The 13,515-nt window shown below is 44.8% G+C and overlaps 1 protein-coding gene across 1 annotated transcript in view; it reads left to right on the forward strand.

Annotated features, from left to right (window-relative positions):
- Nucleotides 1-12,906, forward strand: part of LOC139359296 (uncharacterized) — a 38,989-nt gene extending 26,083 nt beyond the window's left edge. Inside the window, exons 7-8 of the mRNA XM_071081921.1 lie at nt 10,774-10,880; nt 12,095-12,906. The gene's annotated coding sequence lies outside the window, so the exon portion shown is untranslated. The remainder of the gene's footprint in view (nt 1-10,773; nt 10,881-12,094) is intronic.
- The last annotated feature ends 609 nt before the right edge of the window (nt 12,907-13,515 follow it).

The following is a 13,515-nucleotide window of genomic DNA, read 5'->3' on the forward strand; positions in this document are numbered from 1 at the left end:
CCACTGCGCCCGGCCTGGCTTTGTTTATTACTGTGTCTAATGCCTAATACAGTTCTTGGCATCTACTAAGCGGCCAATAAATATTTATGGAACAAATGAATGAATGGACACTTTTCAAACCTCATCCTGCTTGACATTTTTGCAGCATTCTACACTATAGGTTGTTCCCACCTCCTGGAATCTTTCTTCCCTAAACTTTCATATTCTACTGATTTCCCCACTTCTGTAGACTTTCCTTACAGGCAAGCTGCTGCTTCTTTATGAATCTTACAGCTTCAGATATTGCTGTGAAAATGGCGACACCTACATAGTCACTCACATAGGCACAAGTACAAACTTAGAGAATAATAAATGCTCAGTCACCATTTCCTCATCCGAGAAGAGAGTGGATATGTCATCCCTCAGTATCTCTAGGGAATTGGTTCCAGGACCCCATGTGGACACCAAAATCCACAGATGCTCAGGTCCCTTATATACAATGATGCAGTATTTGCATGTAATCTATACATATCCATATGCTTTAAATCAGATTATTTAAAATACTTAATACAATGCAATTGCTATATAAATAGTAATTATACTATTATTACTTAGGGAATAATAAGGAAAAAAGTCTATACATGTTTAATTCAGACACACCCATCCTTTATTTCCCCCCCAATTTTTTTTTTGAGGTGGATTTTCACTCTGTCATGCAGAGTGCGACCGGGTTCAAGGGATTCTCTTGCCTTAGCCTCCCAAGTAGCTGCGATTACAGGTGTGTGCCACCATGCCTAGCTGATTTTTATATTTTTAGTAGAGATGGGGTTTCACCATATTGGCCAGGCTGGTCTCCAACTCCTGACAAATGATCCGCTCACCTCGGCCTCCCACAGTGAGCCACCATGCCCGGCCTGCCCCTACATATTTTCAGTCTTTGGTCGGCTGAATCCATGGATACAGAAACCACAGAGGTGGAACACATGGATACAAAGGGCTATTTGTGGCCAGGTGTGGTGGGCTCACACCTGTAATTCCAACACTTTGGGAGGCCACGGTGGGAGGATCAGTTGAGCTCAGGAGTTTGAGAATAGTCTGGGCAACATGGTAAAAGCCCATCTCTACTAAAAATACAAAAATTAGCCAGGCATGGTGGCGCACACCTGTGGTCCCAGCTACTCAGGAGGCTGAGGCATGAGAATCACTTGAATCCAGGAGGTAGAGGTTGCAGTGAGCCAAGATTGCATCACTGCACTCCAGCCTGAGCAACAGAGTGAGCCCCTGTCTCAAACAAAATAAAACACCAACAGTCTGAGCACAGGGGCTCACACCTGTAATCCCAACACTTTGGGAGGGCGAGGCAGGCAGACCACTTGAGCCTAGGAGTTTGAGACCAGCCTGGCCAACATGTTGAAACCCCATCTCTACTAAAAAAAAAAAACAAAAAAAAAAACAAAAAAAAAACTGAAATTATCCAGGTATGGTGGCAGGCGCCTGTAATCCCAGTTACACGGGAGGCTGAGGCAGGAGAATTGCTTGAATCAGGGAGGTGGAGGTTGCAGTGAGCCGAGGCTGTGCCACTGCACTCCAACCTGGGTGACAGAGCAAGACTCTGTCTCAAAATAAACAAACAAACAAAAACAAAAACAAGCCAAAACACCAATGGGCTCTTTGCTAACTGCATGGTGGCTCTCCTTTGTTGTTCGCCTGTTGCCTATTGTTATTGAATCCAAAATCTTCTAGGTCCTCTTTTTACCTGCTTCTTAGCTAATCATTATATTCCTATACAAATTCTTGTTAAGATAAAAATGTTCATAAGTTAAAAACTTGTCTCTTACGCAAATATAAACAGAAAATAAGTCAGGTCCAGTGCGATGACTCACGTCTGTAATCCCAGCACTTTGGGAGCCCAAGGCCAGAGGATCTGTTGAGTTCAGGAGTTTGAGACCACCCTGGCCAACACGGTTAAACTCCCATCTCTACTAAAAATACAAAAATTAGCCGGGCATGGTGGTGCACACCTGTAATCCCAGCTACTTGGAAAGCTGAAGTAGGAGGATCACTTGAACCGGGGAGGCGGAGGTTGCAGTGACATAAGATCACACCACTACACTTCAACCTGGGCGACAGAGTGAGACTCCCTCTCAAAAAAAGAAAAAGAGAAAAAGAAAGAAAATCCGATTACTATGCACACACCTAAATAATCAGAAAACTCCCAGAGTCTAAACAACATCCTGCATTCTGTGGAAAAGACTTAGTCATCTCTTCTGCTCATTTCCACATTTTGGATATTATTTTTTAATATTATTTTAAACTTTTATTGTTATTATTATTATTGTTTTGAGACAGGGTCTCACTCTGTTGCCCAGGCTGCAGTGCAGTGGCATATCATGGCTCACTGCAGACTCAAACTGCAGGGCTCAAGTGATCCTCCCACCTCAGCCTCCCAAGTAGCTGGGACCACAGGCGTGCACCACCACGCCTGGCTAACGTTTTGATTTTTGTAGCTCAAGGTCTCCCTGTATTGCCCAGGCTGGTGTCAAACTCCTGGGCTCATGTGATCCTCCTGCCTCGGCCTCCCAAAGTTCTAGGACTGCAGGTGGGAACCACAGCACCTGGCCAGTTTTCGTAATATTCTTCACCCAGATAGGAAAATTTTACTTTCTCTTTTTCTTTGTATGGGTCTCTCTTTCCTCAGAGAATATTTCTTCCTCTCTTCCTGCCCAGATGTGTACTTTATTTTCTTTACATCTGGCCCCAGCTTCCTTCCTTTTAACACAAATTTCTGTTTCTCTCCTCTTTTATCCTTACATGAAACAGCTGATGGCCCAGGTATTCATTCCTGAAACATTCCAGGAGTAACTTGGAGTGTTAATTTTTCTTTTCTTTTCTTCTTTTCTTTTCTTTTGTTTTCTTTTCTTTTGAGATGGAGTCTCGCTCTGTCACCCAGATTGGAGTGCAGTGGCGTGATCTCGGCTCACTGCAACTTCTGCCTCCTGGGTTCAAGTAATTCTCCTGCCTCAGCATCCCCAGTAGCTAGGATTATAGGCATGTGCCCCCACACCTGGCTAGTTTTTCTATTTTTAGTAGAGATGGGATTTCACCCTGTTGGCCAGGCTGGCTGGTCTCAAACTCCTGAACTTGTGATCTGCCTGCTTTGGCCTCCCAAAGTGCTGGAATTACAGGCATGAGCCCCGCGCCCAGCCACGCCTGAGTTTTTAAAAAGATCCGGGTGTTTATCTGGGATGTCAGCCCCTGTTTCCTTTTACTGTTTTTAACGTGACTGCTAAAAATTTTAAACTACACTTATGGCTCACGTTATATTTCCATTGGACCTTGCTGCTCTGAACTAACAGATGAGGACCATAACTCTGGCTTTAAAAATTATGTAATATGGCCCGGCACAAGCCTGTAAACCCAGGAATTTAGGGGAACTTGGCCGGGCACTGTGGCTCATGCCTGTAATCCCAGTACTTTGGAAGGCCGAGGCAGGCAGATCACTAGAGGTCAGGAGTTTGAAACCAGCCTGGCCAACATAGTGAAACCCCGTCTCTACTAAAAATGCAAGACGATTATCCGGGCCTGGTGGTGGACGCCTGTAATCCCAGCTACTCGGGAGGCTGAGGCAGGAGAATCACTTGAACCCGGCGGGTGGAGGTTGCAGTGAGCCAAGATCACACCCCTTCACTCCAGCCTGGGCAAAAGAACAAGACTCCATCTCAAAAAAAAAAAAAGAAAAGAAAAGAAAAAGGAATGCATTGGCCAGATTAATGGCTAATAATAGCTTCACACCTAAAGCCATGTTAATCTGCTCTAACAAAAATACCATCGGTTGAAACTGGAAGGTGGAGGTTGCAGTGAGCCAAGATCGCACCACTGCACTCCAATCTGGGTAACAAGAGCAAAACTCTGTCTAAAAAAAAAAAAAAAATTAGCCAGACATGGTGGCACACACCTGTAGTCCCAGCTACTCGGGAGGCTGAGGTGGATCACTTGAGCTTGGGAAGCAGAGGTTGCAGTGAGCTGAGATGGTGCTGCTGTACTCCAGCCTGGACAACAGAGCAAGACTGTCTCAAAGAAACAAGAAAACCAAACCAAACCAAAACAACAACAACAAACCTCCTAGCAGCAGGGAACTGGAATGGGAAACTGATGGGAGAGAATAGACTGGAGAGGAATTTGAGAGTTTCAAAGGCAATAGTAATTATATTAATATAAGGACTTGAGAATTGGATGGCTGTTTCTTCTGGCTCTTGCTGCATTGGAGGAAGACATGAAAGGCTGACGGTGATTAATCGCCTGTAAGTTGAAGTGTGAAAACCAGAGGCCCTCCTTGGCAGCATATAAAGAGACTCATCGCCTGCAACGGGAGAGCAGAAAAGGCTGAGGAACAGGACCAGGCCTTCATTATAAGAGCAGCAAAGTTCCAAAGAAGGCTGTGTTCTCTATCACGTTCAGGTCCAGTATACACCAAAGGAGCTGCAGGACCCCGATCACAGATTCCAGCAGGCATCAGGAAAGTACATCTGGCACTGTATCTTGAGGGTGGTGGATCAAGGAGCACTGAATAAATTTGGATAACAGAGTTTATCAATGTGGGACCAATAGCCCATGATACAAAATGTAACAACTATTGAAGATCCCAGGAGATGGTGCTATTAAGCTGCTCGGTTGCCTCCCAAAGTTTGGGAAAAGCAATCGTCCATTGTAAGTGAAGTAGAAACGCTAGAACTGTCATGGACCATGGTGGAGGAAGGGATCAAAAGGTTGAGTGCGGTGGGCACATTAGAGTGGATATTCTGCATAATGCCAGCCTACCATGACATGGGAGGGTCTAGAGGGTACTCTATTTACAAAGTAATAAGGAATGCGCTAACTGAGGGGCATTGGCATTGTTGGGAAACTCACTGAGGCTGTTACATATGGGTCAGTGTTCATGGTAGCAAATGCTGCCACAGAACGGGCAGGATCCTGTCAGGGACTAGCATTTAACCCTCAGATGCAAGCTGGGCACACTTAGCACAATGAGTGACACCAGGGAGGATCAGATTCAAGGAGAGCTATGGAGAAAATTAACAAGAATATGAATTTTTGGCTGGGCATGGTGGCTCACGCCTGTAATCTCAGCACTCTGGGAGACCGAAGTGGGCAGATCATGAGGTCAGGAGATCGAGACCATCCAGGCCAACATGGTGAAACCCTGTCTCTACTAAAAATACAGAAATGAGCTGGGTGTGGTGGCGCATGCCTGTAATCCAGCTACTCAAGAGGCTACGGTAGGAGAATCACTTGAACCTGGGAGGCAGAGGCTGCAGTGAGTCGAGATTGCGTCACTGCAGTCCATCCTGGCAACAGAGTGAGAATCCATCTCAAAAAAAAAAAAAAGTAATGAATTTAATTGTAGCATTTAACAAAAATGCCATCTCACATCAGTGGGGAAAAGATGTACTATTCAATAAAAGAATAAATCCAGTGATGGAATCAGGTGATGGTGGAGCAATTGGAACGCCATCAGGATGTAAACTGGAGCCTTGGTTCGTATCACACTCCCAAATCACTCCAATGAATCAAACAGAAAAAGTGAAACAATAAAAGTGCCAGACGGAAACAAAAAAGAACATTATGTTCCCAGGGTAAGATCGATGGAGCAGCCAAAAAGCCAATTGTTCAATCTGCACAACCAGAAGAAATCAAAGATGGGTGATGAGGAGTTTGAGGGTAGTCACCCCAATAACCCAGAACCCAGAACCTGACTGAAGGAGAGAGTCGGTTTCCAGGAAGAAGTGCCACAGCAAACGTATATGATCGTGATTCCCCCAATCCCTCTCCAAAGAAACCAATGGCCATCTCCTCAGGAAAGGGTAATTCCCAGCCTTTTTGAGGGCTATTGGATATAAGGCCTGAGTTCACAGTGATGCCTGGAGACCCAAAGCTTCACTGTGGTCTCCCTGTTAAAGTGGGAGTATATTGGGGCTAGGTAATAAATGGAGCCTTTGACCCAGGTCTAGTTTGCAGGGAGTCCAAAGACCCACCTGATTTTCCGTCTCCAGATGTATAATGCAATGTAATATGACATGGAAATACTTGGGCGTTGGAAGAACCACCTCTGCTCCCCATCATTGCTGTCAGGGACTAGGATTTTGCCCTCCTTAAAAGCCATTAGTCTGTTATTGTTTCATGTTTGCTGGTTGAATACAAGACTCTTGCGTCAGAGACAAAGGACTTTATCAGACCACAGCAAGCAGTATCAGGGTCATGTCTGCATCCGTTCACCTTGCCCCCAGTTCCCACAGAGGCGATGCAGAAGATCCAGATTGATGCCTATACATAAAGTGGGTTGTGTTACAGGGGAAAAATCACTGAGTTTAGGGAATCCACCATTTTTTTTCCTTCAACTTTTGTTTTAAGTTCCAGGGTACATGTGCAGGATGTGCAGGTTTGTTACAAAGGGAAACGCGTGCCATGGTGGTTTGCTGCCCAGATCAACCTATCACCTGGGTATGAAACCCACCATCCATTAGTTGTTTTTCCTGATACTCTCCCTCCCCAAAACCTCTCCAACAGGCCCCAGTGTGTGGTGTTCCCCACCATGTTTCCTGTGTTCTCATTCTTCAACTCCCACTTAGAAATGAGAGCATGCTATGTTTGGTTTTCTGTTCCCGTGTTACTTTTCTGAGGACAACGGTTTCCAGCTCCATCCATGTCCCTGAAAAGGACATGATTGCATTCCTTTTTATGGGAATCCACTGTTTCGTTTTCTTTCCCCTCCCTCCCTCCCTCACTTCCTTCTCTCTCTCTCTTTGTTTCTTTTCTTTCTTTCTTTTGAGACAGAGTCTCACTCTGTCACCCAGGCTGGAGTCCAGTGGCTCAATCTCAGCTCGCTGCAACCTCTGCCTCCCTGGTTCAAGCAATTCTCCTGCCTCAGCCTCCTGAGTAGCTGGGATTACAGACACCCACCACCACACCCAGCTAATTTTTGTATTTTCGGTAGAGACGGGGTTTCACCATGTTGGTCAGGCTGGTCTCAAATTGCTAACCTCATGATCCGCCTGCCTTGGCCTCCCAAAGTGCTGAGATTACAGGCATGAGCCACCAGGCCTGGCCGGAAATCTACTATTTTTATAAGCAGTATGCAAGTCTACTCTTTGTCCTGGAAGGAGATGTTAGCTCATCTCTCAAGGTTCATTGCTGTGTGTACAACACTGAGAAATCTAAGTAGAGAGAAGTCAAGGTCTTGTCTTCCCAGCATATTAGTAAGAATGTGCAGGGATACTCAGAATCCAGGGTAGATGGCTTCTCCCAATAATTTCTTTAGACTGTAAAATTACGGCCATCATAGTGGAGAAGGCCAAGTAGAAACCTCTGAAACTACTCCCTCCTCCTCCATCCAAGAGAGTAAATAAAAGACAGTATGACACTCCAGGGAACACAGCAGAGATTAAAGCCACCTTTGAAGACTTCATGAATGCAGGAGTCATGTTTTCCCCACTTAATTCTGACCTTAACCAGAATGCAATGGTCCATTGTAAGTGGAGTAGAAATGGTAGAAATGCAGGAACTTCAGTTCCTGAAGGATGTGGCAAACTCATCCAAGGAATAGTCCCAGTTGTGCTTGCTGGGTTACACATGGTATTTTTGTTACAGCAGATTAACATGACTTTAGGTGTGTGCTATCGTTAGCCATTAATCTGGCCAATGCATTTTTTTTTTTTTTTTTTTTTTTTTTAGATGGAGTCTTGCTCTTTTGCCCAGACTGGAGTGAAGGGATGTGATCTTGGCTCACTGCAACCTCTACCCCCCAGGTTCAAGTGATTCTCCTGCCTCAGCCTCCTGAGTAGGTGGGATTATAGGTGCCTGCTACCATGCCTGGTCAATTTCTGTATTTTTACTAGAGACAGGGTGTTGCAGGAAGTCAAAGACCCCGAACAGAGGGACCTGCTGAAGCCGTGACAGTAGGACATAAATTGTGATGATTTCATGGACATTTATCACTTTCCCAATCAATACTCTTATAATGTCCTATGCCTGTCTTTAATCTCTTAATCCCATCATCTTCATAAGCTGAGGATGTACGTCACTTCAGGACCCTGTGACGATTGTGTTAACTGCACAAATTGTTCATAAAGCACGTGTGTTTGAACAATATGAAATCTGGGCCCCTTGCAAAAAGAACAGGGAACAAGGGAGATAACCATTAGGTCTGACTGCCTGGGAGCCGGACGGAACAGAGCCATATTTCTGTTATTATCGATAACGGGTAAGAGAAATATTGCTGAATTCTTTTCCCAGTAAGGAATATTAATAATTAGCAGCCCTGGGAAAAGAATGCATTCCCAGGGCGGGTCTCTAAAATGGCCACCCTAGGAGTGTCTGCCTTATGCAGATTTAGATAGGGATGAAACACGCCCTAGTCTCCTGCAGCGCCCCCAGGCTTGCTAGGATTAGGAAATTCCAGTCTGGCGAATTCTATTCAGACCGGTTCTCTGCTCTTGAACCCTGTTAAGATGTTTATCAATGACAATGCATGCACAGCGGGATATGGAAGTTCATTAGTGATTCTAGTTTCGCCGTGACCTTGTGATCTCGCCCTGACCTTCTGCCTTGTGATCTTTTGTTGCCCTTGAAGTGTGTGATCTCTGTGACCCACACCCTATTCGTACACTCCCTCCCCTTTGAAAATTGCTAATAAAAACTTGATGGTGTTACAGTTCAGGGGGCAACACAGAATCTGCCGACATGTGATGTCTCCCCGGGACAGCCAGCTTTAAAATTTCTCTCTTTTGTACTCTTTCCCTTTATTTCTCAGACTAGCTGGCACTTAGGGAAAATAGAAAGGAACTTACGTTGAAATATTGGAGGCTGGTTTCCCCTGATAATGGGGTTTTGTCATGTTGGCCAGGTTGGTCTTGAACTCCTGACCTCAGGCGATCGACCCACCTCAGCCTCCCAAAATGCTAGGATTACAGGCATGAGCCACCGCACCTGGCTGCATTCTTATCCATTCCTAACTGGAAGAAGTTTACATTCATGTGGGATGCACAACAGTACATCCCACATTTCCAGTCCTGCCCTGGGGTTGTGTTAACTCTCTTGCATTCTGTAGAAACACATTCTGAAAAGACCTTGTCCATCTGAACACCCCGGAATATGACACTGGCCCACTATATCAATGACACGATGTTATTTGGACCAGATGAGCAAGAAATACAAATACTTGTTGGAGGCCTGGGTAAGACATGTGTTCCAGAGGCTTCTACAAAGATCCAGGGGCCTGCCACACTAGTGAAGTTTTAGTGGCTTCAGGCATAGTGGGATATCTCCTTCCAAAGGAAAGATCAAATTATTCCATCTTGCACTTCCCACCACTAAGAAGCAAGCATAATGCCTACCAGGCCTCTTTGGGCTCTGGTGGCAGCATATTCCCCACTTAGGAACACTGCTTTAAACCTTACCAAGTGACAAGGAACTCTACCAGCATTGTGTGAGGCCTAGGACAGGAAAGGGCTACATAGTGGTTTCTGGTTACAGGAGAAGCAGTCCTGCTTCTTGGGCTATGCGACCCATTCTATCATATGGTTTTAGAGGCGAGATCAGCCTGGCCAACATAGCAAAACCTCGTCTGTACTGAAAATACAAAAATTAGCCGGGTGTGGTGGCACACACCTGTAATCTTAGCTACTTGGGAGGCTGAGACAGAATGGTTTGAACCCTGGAGGCAGCAGTTGCAGTGAGCTGAGATGGTGCCACTGCACTCCAGCCTGGGTGACAGAGCAAGACTCTGTGTCCAAAAAAAAAAAAAGAAAATGCATTGACCAGGCACAGTGGCTCACACCTGTAATCCCAGCACTTTGGGAGGCTGAGGCAGGCGGATCACAAGGTCAGGAGATCGAGGCCATCCTTGCTAACATAGTGAAACCCCGTCTCTACTAAATATGCAAAAAAATGAGCCAGGCTTGGTGGTGGGTGCCTGTAGTCCCAGCTGCTTGGGAAGCTGAGGCAGGAGAATGCCATGAACCCAGGAGGACGAGCTTGCAGTGAGCCAAGATCGTGCCACTGCACTCCAGCCTGGGCAACAGAGCGAGACTCCATCTCAAAACAAACAAACAAACAAAGGAAGCAAACTGGGTATGTGCCGTTAGAGGTGGTGTATGTTTTCAGCATTATAAATGAATAGAAATGAGTGGCAAAAGTTTCTTTGGTCCATAGATTTGTGGTATCTTACCTAGCTTTGGATCTCTTCCACTAAAGGGATTGCCTGTTGAACGTTGTTAGGAATGAAAGCACTGAAGGCAAACTGCCTGGGTTTGAATTTTGTTCTGTCCCTTGCACCCTGCCTGAGTTCAAATCCTACCTGGTAGTAAGTTCTTTTAAGGGGATGATCTTTGAGAAAATGTTTTAGCTCCTGTTTTCCCAAGTAAATGGACACAATAGTTGCTACCTTGTGAAGGATTCATGTAATTGACCAGCATTTACCAAGTAGCATCAGTGTTCAGTTTTAGTCATTGGTGATTCTGTATTTGGACTGTGAGGGGGTGTTGGGGTGGGGGGTGGTGTGTGTGTGTGTGTTTAGCAGATAATTGCATGCCGAAAGGAAAAATACTTTTGATAACGGAGAGGCAGCTTTTCTCTGCTTTTGTGTCAAAAGGGAAGAAGGGAGTTGGGAGAGGGAAAGGAATTCTGTTCAATACTAAGCTCCCTTCCTCAAAATCAGAGGTAGATAGAATGTGTAATAATTTACAGAATTTCTAGACTTCAACAATCTGATTTTTTAAATTTTATTTTTTATGTTTTCAGGTTGAGACTGAGGTAAAGTTAATCTGAGGCGACGCTCTGGATGTACTGAACAGACACCTCATTCCAGCAGCTACCACTGGCAAGTCCAAGGTTTTCTATTATGAGATGTAGGTTCTACACTAACAATTAACAAGTGTACTTCAATAATTTTAAAAAGTCTCAGGAATAATTGACTTTGTTTCTTTTTTATTTCTGAGACATTTCATACTATTTTCCTTATTAAATGTAACCAAAAATCCCACTGAAATTAAGTGAGGAGCCTCTAAATATCGACAAAATTATCACTTGATAGACTAGAATTAAACAAGCAGGTGGTTCCAAGAAGTGGCACAAGAGTATGAATCGTAAAATAAACTTTCTACATGAAACATTCAGCCAGCACTGTGCAATGTGTGGCCGTTTGAGGGAGGGGAATGAGATAGGTCCCATGAAAGCAAAAGAATATAAGTAAAGCAAAACCTAATGCATTTTTATAACAGCCTGACCATCTTTTTATTCCAACATCAACTATCCTTCTAACATTAAACAATTATTTTTAAATAAAAGTTGGAAACCTACATAGAAGAAAGTCATGATTCCAAAAAGGCCAACTTTTAATCTTACATTTTCCTTTCTAGTATAGAACCTACATTTCACAATAGAAAACCTTGCTGCTGGAATGAGGTGTCTGGCCAGTGCATCCAAAACGTCGCCACAGATTAACTTTAGCTGTCTCAACCTGAAAAAATAAAAAATAAATTGTAAAAAATCAGAGTGTTTCAGTCTAGAAATTCTGTGAATTATTACACATTCTATGTACCTCTGGTTTTGTGGAAGAGAGCTTGTATTAAAGAGAATTCCTATCCCTGTCCAAACTCCCTTCTTCTCTTTTGACACAAAAGCAGAGAAAAGCTGCCTCTGGGTTATCAAAAGTATCTTTTTCTTTTCTGCCTGCAATTAAGTGCTACAGGCACACACCACCTCCCACCCCAAAACCGCCTCACAGTCCAACTACAGAACCACCAATGACTAAAACTGAACACTGATGCTACTTGGTAAATGCTGGTCAATTACATGAATCCTTCACAAGGTAGCAGCTATTGTGTACAATGACTTGGGAAAACAGGAGCTCCACATTTGCTCAAAGATCATCCCCTTAAAAGAACTTAACAAGCAGAGCTAGGATTAGAACTCAGGCAGGCTGAGAAGGCTAAAAATTTCCCAAAGTTTTAAGTTCTGTCTCTAAGTCATTCCTCTTTTCTTTCATTTTCCTAGAAACATTCAAGAGAATGAAGGTACTCCTTCAATACTTTGCTTAGATATTTCTTCTGCTAAATTTCAGGTTCATTGCTCACAAGCTCAGCCTTCCAGAAAACACTAGGAGAACAATGCAGCCAAGTTCTTTGTCACTTTATGACAAGCATCACCTTTCCTCCAGTTTCCAATAACGTGTTCTTCATTGCCATCTGAGACTTCATCTGAATGATTTTTCCCTTCCATATTTTTATTTATTTAAGAGACTGAGTCTCCCTATGTTGGCCAGGTTGGTCTTGAAGTCTCATCCTCAAGCGATCCTCCTGTCTTGGCCTCCCAAAGGGCTAAGATTCCAGGCATGAGACACCAGGCCCGACCCCCTCCATAGGCTACCGACATTCTTTCCGGCTCTCGTCTTCTGAGCCCTCACCAGAGTCACCCTTAACCAAGAGTCAGAGGGAGAAGACAGCCACCCACACAGCAAGAGACAGGCCTGGAACAGAGCCTTCCTGCACCACTTCAGAGGGACCCACCCTGCTGACACCTTGATGGTGGACTCATGGCCTCCAGGATTGGGAGACAGTAACATTCTGTTGTTGAGGGTGCCCAGTCTGTGGTCCTGTAAAGCAGCCCTAGGAAACTAGCGCAGCCTGTTAGCCCACAGATGGTGGAGAGATGGAATGAAATAATAATAGAAATAAAGCACACAATAAATGTAATGGGCTTGAATCATCTCCGCATCATTCCTTCCCCTTCTCCCGGGTCCATGGAAGAGTTGTCTTCAAGAAACCTGGTCTCTGGTGCCAAAAAGTTTGGGGACTGCTGGTGTAAATGTTTCTAAAAATAGTTAAGCAACATAGGTTTACCTGCTACAAATAATGCAGATTTAAATGCTAATAAAAATGGGTGCAAATGAAAACACTCTTTCTGTGGTCCAGGGAATCTTTACCATTCTATCAGAAGGACTTGCAGCTTGGAGCTGCAGCTGCCTTCCCACATCCTGTCCACTGTAAAGCCCTGCAACACACACACATGCACACATGCACACACGCACACACACACACACATGCACATACGCACACACAGATGCACGCACACGCACACAGATACACATACATAAATACATTCACATGCACAAACCTGTGCACACACATGCACATACATACATACGCATGCATATACCTACACACACACACACACAAACACACCCTGTGCTTCATGCCCTCACTAGAGTGGCCAGGGAGGGAATGCGTGTTTTTAGGAGAAATGAAGACAACTCAGGCCCCTCATTCTCCTGGTGATTGCACAAGTGCCTTCTCTGCAGACCATGCTTCAGTGCCTTTCTTGGTTCTCCCTCTTACTGAAAGAAGTAGAGACCCCTACCCCATCAGCCACCACCTCCACCCCTAGGCTGCCCCAGGCCCAGGTTCCAGAAGTCTCCCAGGATCCAGGAACTAAGGGCAACCACTGGGTTCCACAGCTGCTAGTCCAGGGGTCAGGCGCCTCTCT

The sequence above is a fragment of the Macaca nemestrina genome, chromosome 17 (assembly GCF_043159975.1).
Source record: "Macaca nemestrina isolate mMacNem1 chromosome 17, mMacNem.hap1, whole genome shotgun sequence".
NCBI classification, from domain to species: domain Eukaryota; kingdom Metazoa; phylum Chordata; class Mammalia; order Primates; family Cercopithecidae; genus Macaca; species Macaca nemestrina.